Source organism: Dermacentor andersoni, chromosome 6 (genome assembly GCF_023375885.2).
Source record: "Dermacentor andersoni chromosome 6, qqDerAnde1_hic_scaffold, whole genome shotgun sequence".
Classification (NCBI taxonomy): Eukaryota; Metazoa; Arthropoda; class Arachnida; order Ixodida; family Ixodidae; genus Dermacentor; species Dermacentor andersoni.
The window spans coordinates 64,125,073-64,136,133 of NC_092819.1; the positions used below are offsets into that span (position 1 = coordinate 64,125,073).

The window sequence follows — 11,061 nt, forward strand, 5'->3', positions numbered from 1 at the left end:
CTGTTTCGATAGCTGTTCCTCTGTGTTGAGCCAAACTCCTGCGGCTACACACCGTATCGAAACCGAAGGTTCCGCTATAATACGACGACGCCCCTATCGTGTATCGCCGTCCGAACGAAAGGTCATTGAACAACAGGTCGCTGACATGCTTGCGCGGAAGATAATACGACCTTCATCTAGCCCATGGGCGTCTCCCGTGGTCCTGGTAAAGAAGAAAGATGGCTCAGTTCGCTTTTGCGTGGATTATCGAGCGCTCAATAAGATCACACGCAAGGACGTATATCCAATACCTCGAATTGACGACGCTTTGGACACACTACAAGGGGCGGAGTATTTCTCCAGCATTGATCTTCGATCAGGATATTGGCAAATTCCGATGAACGAGACTGACAAAGAAAAGACCGCATTCGCTACACCGGATGGCCTTTATGAATTTAACGTGATGCCTTTTGGCCTTTGCAATGCTCCTGCCACATTTGAGCGCATGATAGACAACGTACTTCGTGGTCTAAAATGGAAGACATGCCTCTGTTATCTGGACGATATTGTCATCTTTTCGTCTGACTTCAGCCAACATCTTCAACGATTAGACGAAGTTCTCAAGTGCCTTGCGAATGCTGGTCTCCAGATCAATACAAAAAAATGCAAATTTGCAACCAAAACAATAAAAGTATTGGGTCACGTCGTCTCAAAAGATGGCATCCAGCCTGACCCCGACAAGATTAGTGCCGTTCTTCAGTTTCCTCGCCCCCAGCAACAGAAAGATCTACGTAGTTTCCTCGGCTTGGCGTCATATTTTCGTAGGTTTATACGCAACTTCGCAGCAATAGCAGCTCCTCTACACAAGCTACTGGTTACCGGTGCCTCTTTCACGTGGACTAGCGACTGCGAGTCGGCTTTTCAAGCTCTTAAGCGGCATCTTACTTCCGGACCAGTGCTTCGCCACTTCGATAATCGTGCCCCCACCATACTCCATACTGACGCAAGCGCACAAGGTATTGGCGCAGTACTTCTGCAACGTAATACAGCATCTAAAGAGCAAGTCATAGCATATGCCAGCCGAACACTTTCTCCAGCTGAGCGGAACTACACCATTACAGAGCAAGAGTGCCTGGCTATCGTTTGGTCGATTCAGAAATTTCGCCCATACCTTTACGGCCGCCACTTCACCATCGTCACCGACCATCATGCTCTGTGTTGGCTGTCATCAATGAAAAACATGTCAGGACGCTTAGGACGCTGGATACTCCGCTTGCAGGAATATGACTTCACTATAACGTACAAGTCTGGAAAACACCATCATGATGCAGACGCATTGTCTCGCTGCCCACTCTCACTCTCTCCAGGTAACGCGCCGTCGTCTTCCCAACCACGTCGTTCCGATGCTACGCCTGCCTCTCACCAACTCTCGATAACATCCCTGGACCAAGTTACGCTTTCATCACGCTCTGATTTCGTCTCGCTTCAGCGGGCCGACTCCTACTGTCGAGCTCTCATGGATCGCCTTAGTGGGTTCGCCGAACCGCCCAACAGCCGCTTGCGACGCCAACTTCGACAATTCCGCCTTCAAGGTGGCATGCTACACCGCTACATTTACCACCCAACAGGTCACCGGTGGGTCCCAGTTCTACCTCGCTGCCTTCGTTTGCGGGTATTAGAGGCACTTCACGACGATGTATCGGCTGGCCACTTAGGCTTCCACAAGACTTACGACCGCATAAAGACCCGCTGCTTCTGGCCTGGCCTATCCTCAACGGTGGCCAAATACATTGCCTCTTGTGCGTCATGTCAGCACCGCAAACGCTCGACATCCCCTCCTGCCGGTTTACTACAACCTCTCCCTTGCCCGGACGCACCTTTTGAATTTGTTGGCATTGATTTATATGGTCCCTTGCCGTTGACACCCTCCGGTCACCGTTGGATTGTCACTTCGGTCGACCATTTAACAAGATATGCCGAGACTGCCCCTCTGCGATCCGGCACCGCTTCTGAGGTCGCCGACTTTTTCTTGCGCGCCATCGTCTTGCGCCATGGGGCTCCTCGCGTTCTTCTCAGTGACCGTGGCAAGGCGTTCATTTCACAAGTCCTCGGGGAAGTTCTTCGAGCCACTAATACCGTCCACAAATCTACGTCCACTTATCATCCGCAAACCAATGGCCTTACTGAGCGCTTCCACCGTACGCTGTCTGACATGATTTCCATGTACATCCGTCCTGACCACACTGACTGGGATAAAATTCTTCCTTTTGTGACATTCGCATATAACACTGCTATTCAACGAACTACCGGCTACAGCCCTTTCTTCCTTGTGTATGGACGATCTCCTTCCACCATATTCGACAGAGAACTATTTTTCGCACCTTCTTCGCCTAACGCGTCGCTTCCGGAAGATTTCGCTGCCCGAGTTGCACATTGCCGTCAAATCGCCCGGCAAAGCACAGAAGCTACCCAAGCTGAGCGCAAGCGTTACTGCGACAACAAACGCCGTGACCTACGTTTTCACCCTGGAGACCAAGTCCTGCTTTGGACTCCAGTCCGCACCCCAGGCCTCTGTGAGAAGTTCCTTCCACGCTACATTGGCCCATACACCGTTGTGCAGCAAACATCTGCAGTGAACTATCTCGTTCGCCCAGTACACTCCGTCACTGACCGGCGCCGCCGGAATGCTGAAATTGTTCACGTCTCGCGGATGAAGCCCTTCACTCCCCGTTTAGATAATCTCTAATCTGCGGCCAGGCTGGCCGCTTCCATGACGGGGGGAAGTTAGTGTAAGCACTATTAACGTACTTCGTCGTTTTCATTTGTACATAGCCATCATCATCTTCACTGTTCTTCGACTTCTTCGCGCGTGAGCTGGGGGCGTTGCCTTTGGTGGAATAAACAGCGCTGGACAACTTGATCGGTCTCGGTATTATAATATATATATATATATATATATATATATATATATATATATATATGCGCCATCTCGATGTATTCTTTAGCGTGTCGTTTTAGAGAATCTACTCGTGGTCTATATTTGTATGTTGTCATTTGTCGCTACTATTTGGCTGTTATAATTTCCGACGTGACCTTAGCCTGCCATCCTCTGCTCGGCTGTCTGAAACTGGGTGTCTGAAGGGGGTGCCTTCGAGATTTTCCTTTGAAAGGAAGCGCGGTGAAGCACACCATAACACGTGTAATGCAAGTTATCCTTGAAACCATATCCCTTAATGAAACACGAACAAGAATCAAATATATTTCCCAACAACAACAACAAAAAAAAACCTTGTCATGAGGAGCAAGTCCTGTAGCGATGTCTGTACAGATGTGTGTATCCAGGGGCACTAAACACGCGTCTGACAGACCTCCGAAATTTCTTGGCGATGTTTGGACCTCTTAGACATTGAGTGCGATGACGACACTTCGATGTCGGTAGGTATTTTATGGTTTGCGTGAACAGCACACGGTTGCAGAACAGTGCTTGCAAATTCTATGTGAACGTGCACGTGCATTGATGGGCGCGAGAAGGTTCGTGCTTACAGTGCATTCGAACTCGCGCTATAGAATGCTCGTTTACCTCAAGGCATTTGCAAATTCTAAATATACCACGTGGGCGGCAACTGGGTCTATGTGTGCCACGTCTTAGTGAGTGATCGTTACAGCACAAAGAGAAAAGTGGCAACCAGTGTCGATCAGGAATGTTGACCATATTGGCACGCGGACTGGTTTATCTTTTTATCTTTTACGGATGAGCGGTTTTCACCGTCTAACGAATGTTATCGCTCTGCGCGGGACGCGCCCGCATGTATCGGAAGTTTCTCGAATGTTATCGGTGGTTCTGTTGCCACCGAAGCTTGTGTAATCTGATTGTATGTGCGACGCCAATTGTGTAGAACTTTCGGGAAGACACGTGGGCACCACCGATTACTCTGGAACCTTAGATGACTCGTGATCAAACCGACGCGCTTGACCGGCAGATCAGGTTTTCGGCGATCGCCGACAGTGTTCGCCGCCGTCGCCGTTCGTTGAGTGTATAGCCTGTTTTCGAGGGCCCAAGCTAGCCCAATAAGACGCTAGTTTCGTCATTCCAAGTTTTGCTGCTTTCTTCACCGTCACCACTATACGTGACAATATTTGTTCTGCGGGCATCTGATTTTCGCATCACTGAGGCACCAGGTGTTTCAAACCGCAAGCACAAATTGTTTTCCTTGCGCTGTATTACATGTGACACCATATATTGTTACGCTGATCGTTTTGAACCGTTTTAACGTTTTATAGTTCTCGCCTATTGAGATAACCTTAGCATTCTGAAATACGGTCGCATATGCGTGCAGGTCATCACGCTCCAGTTTTACTTTCAAGCAATGGGGACTCGGTATGTCACCACGGAGGGCATTTAATTTTCAAGGTTCTTAATCATCATCAGACATCAAAGGTGATTAAGCATATTGCTTGCCTTGGTCATTGAAGCTTCTCTTTTCTTGTCAGGAAGCTTAACGAATGCACGATGTGGGAGTTCCTGCCTAAACACAAGAACAGCCCGAACAGCAAATCAAGGCGCCTTGCGAAGCTCCGCGATTGCTTCTCTGTAAGGCACCGAAAGAATTCGAGGCATCGAAAATGCGTGACACGCTCTTCGGCAACGTAGCACTGTGAGGTTTCTTTCTGGAAGCCGAAAGGTCAAAAGTTTGAAGGGGCTCAGAAGTTTATCGCAACCACCTGTACTCGCCAAAAGCCGGTTGACGACAGTATAGTGAAAGTTGATTGATTGGCTTATTTAGCTGGCGCGGGGAACGTTGAAAACCTTTTGTCGTTGGCCTTTACGCGGCTACAATTTGCTCCACGGTGAAACGAAGCCTGCAATGGCAACAGTAAACGAGGCAGCACGAGCCTCTAACATCACGTGACTCTTCTAAAAATAATAAATGGAATACTAAAATTGCTTTCGAGAAACCGTACGCTGTGGCCACACAAACACAACCCGCACAAAAGTATTCAACGAGACTGAATGGTAAACAGGAAATATACTTATTACGTATTATTATGTCAGATTCGAATAGTTAGAATCAGGTATAATCGTTTAAAAACTAATGTGGTGTTGCTTCTCAGGTATGTGCGACTTTCCCTTGTCTCAGATGCTTCTTTTTAAGCGGACACTTTTTTCTTTTTTTGGCAAAGTGTCATATCAAGGCTCCCTCCGATTTGGCTGTTGGAGTATGCGAGTACGTCGCTGTTCTGGCGTTGGCAGCAAGAACAGTTTCAACGAACATTTCGCTCATTAATTAAATAGGCTAGTTAACTTAATAATTTCTAAATTTATGCCATACGTCGTAATCGTGAAATTGAAGCCGAGGAGTAGTGAAGTCCTGTCAGCTTAGTACCAATCCTTGGGCTATCACTACTTTCGAGATATGCGACCTTAAAATGTACTGCGAAAGACATGGCCTCTCCAGTTGACAGCTGCCCAAAAGTGTGCCTCTATTAGTTAGCGATTATCTTAACTGGAGCGCTCGATTTTCGCGACGGATATCTTAAAACTGGCACTAGTATTACCATGTATGCTAAGCAGATAAGCATTCACTACATCTCAGCTTTAACTTAGCAATTACAACGTGTGCCTCAAAGTTAATATTGAAAAAGTTGATTAGCCAAGTTTAGTTAACTGTAAACTCGTTGAAACTTTTCCTTGCTGCTAATGTACACCTAGCCGCATAGCTTATAACTGCAATAACAGCAGGCGCCTAGATATGACAGTTCTTTAAATTGCGCTTCTTATAAAAAGAAACACCTGGTATATAGTAAAGCCAGGAATCACTGCACTTGCAGCAAATTATTTTATATGCAGCCCGCAAGCAAGCAACAGGGGTGCGTTATTGCTAACAGTTCTGCAGTCATTCCAATCGATTCGGGGCCTCCAGATCCCCCCATTATCCTTAGTTAGGACATCGCCATGCACAACTGAATTTTGTTGTGAAACTATGCGACGTCAGTGAGCAAAGGATAAAGTAAGCATCAGGCCACTTTGTTTTCTTCTTCTTCTTGTGCAATGATGCATGGTTCTATTGTGCATTCTGCTTTGGCGGCGCCAACACTCCTTTCTCCTGATCTGTCTTGTTTCGGACAAGTCTTGTAGCAGAGCAGCTTTGCATTTCGAGGTCTTCAACTGAAGTTTTTATAACAAAACGATACACCGAGTACTATCACGACCATATCGAACGTATATGTAATGTAACGTTATTAGCATTAACGAGACAAGGAAGAAAATACTGTATGTTTCGTCCTATTATGCATTGTTCAACGCATTTTCAAGAGCAAACCGCATTTCTTGTTCTTTTTCTCGTGTATCCATCGCCATCAACTTAGACAAGAGAGAAACAAGCGGTCACACGCAGGGCCGTACAAGTTGAAGTGCTTCATTATTCCATCATGCTCCGAATAAGTCAATGCCTCATGAATATGAATGCTTTCGTGACGAGTCGACAGGTCAATGCACTTTGTCGCTTTGTCGACAAGTGTTAGCAGCTTATATCTTCTCGTTTTGCTGTGATGCTTAATAAACCTTTGTCGGTGCAACCTTCCATTAAGTTCACCCAGCGTACGTTTACATCGTGCTACGCGGGTTGGGCAACGTCAGGCAGTAGCTCATGACCCTGAAAGTGCAAATCTGTTGATACTTCTGGCATCTCTGCGTTATTTTCGACACCCTTCAGCCGCCTATGCAATGACTTAATGACGGTCTTCCGAAGTCGGTGGCACGGCTAAGCACAAAATTATCATCTTTGCCTTCTGAAGAAGTGATGCTGAGGAGAGCCCGGACTGTATATACCTGGCTATGCAAATCTGCTACGTAAACAGAAATTTTTTTAACGCGTAAACGTTTATATGCCTATACCTCACGAGGAAACCCGTCCGTCCGTCATGTGAGACGAGATCGTTTTCAAATAAGGGCCCGCAGCAGCGAGCAAATTGACCTTCGTGCTGCCTCTCGCTTCGACGCGAACTAAGCGCCGAGAACACAGCGCACACGAAGCTATCAGCATTCGTCGCGCTTTGTCCTCATCGCAGATCACTTTCAACACAGTGGCCATGCGTCCACGCCATATGGAGTCGCCACCGGAGTACGATTGATCACCGTTGATAATGGTTGGCATCGAGAGGAGGCAGCGCCGTCGATCACGTCTACGTGCAAAGTCTACAAAACGTGACGCTGTTCAGTTACGTCACGTACTACAGCACGCATCAGGCAGTGCTCCTCTTCCACGAAGCAGCGGCATCATCCAAATGCTACATTATATAACATGAGTGAACGTTGCTACTACTAGCCTCTTCTTCGTCATCTCACGCTGTTCTCAGTTAGCATTCCAGCGGTGAGACCGCGCTTGTCCACTTCAAGATTATTTCGTGGTGTTTCTCGCAATTATACCAGATACAGCAGCATGCAACGACTAAAACAGAAGGTGATTCCTAGCAAATGCTTACGCATCATTTAGATAACTCTAGCAATAGATGCCTACGCGCACAGTGTTTACCTATGGAAAAGACCGTTGGTTCTCATTCTGGGAATGCACGCGTTGCAAGTGTAATAAATATTCATGCCCCTGTCTAATTGCCGCCTAAATGTGCTGCAAACTTCCATGAAGCAAAAAGACGAAGAGGGGCGGGTGAGAGAGAAGGAAACAACGTCATAATCCTTCATTTTATTCGACTCTCATAACGACCAGCGGCCCTCTTCCTTTTGGAATAGCCATTTCGAAGGCTAAACGTTAAAGCCGGAAAGTTTGTTTCTGCAACTCAAACAGAACTACCATACCGTTGCTCAGTGAAACATTTTCGAATCGCTCGCAATGCGAGGCGGCAGGATGATGCGAACGAATCTATATATATAGTGCGAGCACGCATCGTTACTCCAACCGTCCATATATGGACGGTTAGAGTTGGAGTTGACGGCATCAACTCAAACCGTCACTCAAGCCACCGATTCTCATAACGTTACTCGAGCCACTCATACGGACCGCATACGCGATCCCGTGCTGATACACAAACTGCAGCGCTGGAATCGCTCCACTATATAGCTTTAATCCTGCAGAGGCACGCCAGCGCTACTACAACACCACACGTGAACCGCCGCCCAGCTTCCCCCTCGTGCTTCGCCGTCTGTCGCTTGCATTTTTTTTTTTCCTGCACGGACCAACTATTTCGAAGCCCACGTTGCGCACTTGAACCTTTTTGTTTTGTCATTTCGTGCATTTCCTCCAGCTCCCGCTACCCCTATCAGCTGGGGGATAACACCGCACAGCTGCCGCCGCGGCGAGTCGCAAAACGTCTGTCTGGCCGGCCGTCTAGAGCGTTGCCTGCCTTGCATATATGCGCGTGTTGAGCAGCGCGCACGAGCGATTCATTCACCCCGCGTTCGTCCAGAAGCAGCAGCAGCAGCAGTCGAAGCGCCAGCTGCTTCGTTCATGTGCACACAGTGGGCATGCGAGCACCTAGCACGGGCATGAGGACCCATGTCGTCTGCATGTTAGACCCAAAGACAGGGCGCCTAACGCTGCATCCGCTTAGCGAGCGAATCCGTTCCCTCAACCGCGCGGCTCCCGCTGTGTGAGCACGCATGTTTGCACTATCAGTGGCTGGAATGAAGACAGATCAAAGAGAAACGGCAAAACAGCAGAGAGCTAGAGAGGCACATCCCGTGCACAAGCTGTGACCTTTGCGCATACGAGTGCACTAAGCAGGGACTCCCTGTTGACAGGTGACATACCTCTGCAGCCCCTGGCCCTGCATACGAAATACAAGTACTCCCGCCGTATACGAGCCCAAAATATCGTGTGCAGCGCGTTTCATGTAGCCTACAAGCAAAGCTTCAAGAACAATCCTGTAATGTGCAACAAAGCTTCTGTCGCGTATATATAATAGCGCCACGTCTATAAGCGCTTATCACGAATTGGCCCCTTGGACTTTATTCGAGGGCAGCCCAGAGCGAATATTCAGTTACTACCAGAAAACCAGTCGCGTGTACACTGTAAAGAAGTTTACACCCTTAAGGGTGTTTTCTTGCTGCACATGTAACACTCTTACCGTTAGGGCCCTTAAACTTAATATAGGATGACAACGAAGCTCTAACTATAGACGTACGATGACAAAAGACGTAGTTGAAAACTATGTAATCATTCTGATAGTCTTGTGCGTAGAGAATTATCCAACAGGAAAGTTTTATACCTCCCGTTGTCAAATTCTCTTGTCAGATATTTCTGCGCGCACAAGGCTGTCAGAATGATTACGTAGTTTTCAAATACGTCTTTTTTTTTTGTCATCGCACGTCGAGTTACAGCTCCGTTGTCGTCCACTATAAATTTTTGTAACGCCCTAGCGTTAAGGGTGTTACTATATTGGGACAAGAAAACACCCCGAAGGGTGTAAAAATTTTTACAGTGATAATCTCGTTAATGATCATTCTGAAGAATGCGTTTGTATCAAAGCGGTTTAGGAAATGATGTTCGGAGACCACTTTCATCTGCCCCCCCACAGCGTCAAAACGTCTCTATAATACAGACAAAACCTGTTTCTTATATAGTGACCGGCTTCCTGGTGTCTGCTGCTTGTGATAGCGATCCGGATCGATCACAAGAAAATAGCTGTGTGGATAGCCACTAGTGGACTGCGCAATTATGCAGGAGAAAGTTTATGAATATCCGCGCGTACACGTACAAGCATGCGGTATGCTGAACCAGACACGGTGGCTGAATTATGAATACGCAGCTGTGTCGCAGCATGAATGCAGAGTTCAACAACACTTCTCAATCCCTGCCAACCTCTGAGCTTCATATAACTGCACCCTTTTGCCCGGCAGAGGTGTATGACAGAAGTGTTACACAGGAGTATATTCATGAATATCGGTCGGTGCAACAAAATCCTTTTGAACATTGCACGTGTACGCGTATGTGCATGCATTTCGCAACATACGGTTGCGAAATGGAACAAACTGCTACTATTCGCTTGCTCCACGAGAATATTTATTTATGACACGAATTGCACAGACGCTAATTCCAGCACCGGTCCATGTGTCATCGCACATTGAACACCAATTATCCTTAGGTCACACGACAAGCCTAATTTCGTTTCTTCTTGCCTAACACCTGCACAGAGTGAAACAGGCTGCCCACCCCATCCGGTGGTCTGCCTTGCCCTCGTCTGCAGCGCAAGCGAACGAGTTCAATACCAGAACAGCATTTGTGCTGCGTTCTCTTCCTGCCCTCGATCTTTGGCACTACTGTTTATTTCTCTTCCTCTTCTTCTTCTTTCGCTTTTTTTCTCTCTCTTTCTTTTCATGGGGGTGGGGGGCGATGTGACCGTGACAGGGGAGAATGCGGTAAAGAAGTGCCTCGTTGCATCCCCGAAGAGACAAAGCGCAAGCCCTCAGTGGCGACCACGAAGCGGCAGCCGGCATTCGCATACATGTTCGCAAAAGGACGTCACTAAAATGTCAGCACCGGCGTTAAGAGACAAGTGTGATTGAGCGTCGTGGAACGCAGCAAGAAGATGATGCCTCGAACGCCCTGCGGGGCTCTCGACTGAGGCCCACGTCTGTTCGCACACCCACTCCACTCGAATCACCAGGGAAGCTAGTACGTGTACGATACAGTACGTCACTTCCTAAGCGGCTCGTGAATTGGCAACTTAAATCGTTTTTCTTCGCTCGCCGCCTAATGAATGGAGCCTATGCATAGCGCGTCACCATATTGTATATAGTACACATTCACGCGGACCAGATGACGGGACAAAATAAATCTTGCAAGTTTCGAAACAACGTGCGCATCGTAGCCCACATAAAATGTTTACGAGACACTACGTGTATGCTAGAATCTGCTGTGGTTTTCACTCTGAAGCACCGTTGAACGACCGCGGCGGCAAGCTCACTATAACATGACGGCATTGTATCCGAACAGCCAGGGACGTTCGCCGAATATGCGAAACAATGTGACGTTCGTGTTGGCGCCTTCCCCTCCGCTCCATCACGAGTCGGGAGCGACAGTTTTCGCGGAACCAACATCCATCACGAGGATGTGCTATATATATGTA

At 47.7% G+C, this 11,061-nt stretch overlaps 1 protein-coding gene across 1 annotated transcript in view; it reads right to left on the minus strand.

The window, feature by feature from the left end:
• LOC129382496 (uncharacterized) overlaps positions 1-11,061 on the minus strand; it is a 244,060-nt gene that overhangs the window by 56,703 nt on the left and 176,296 nt on the right. The window lies entirely within an intron of this gene.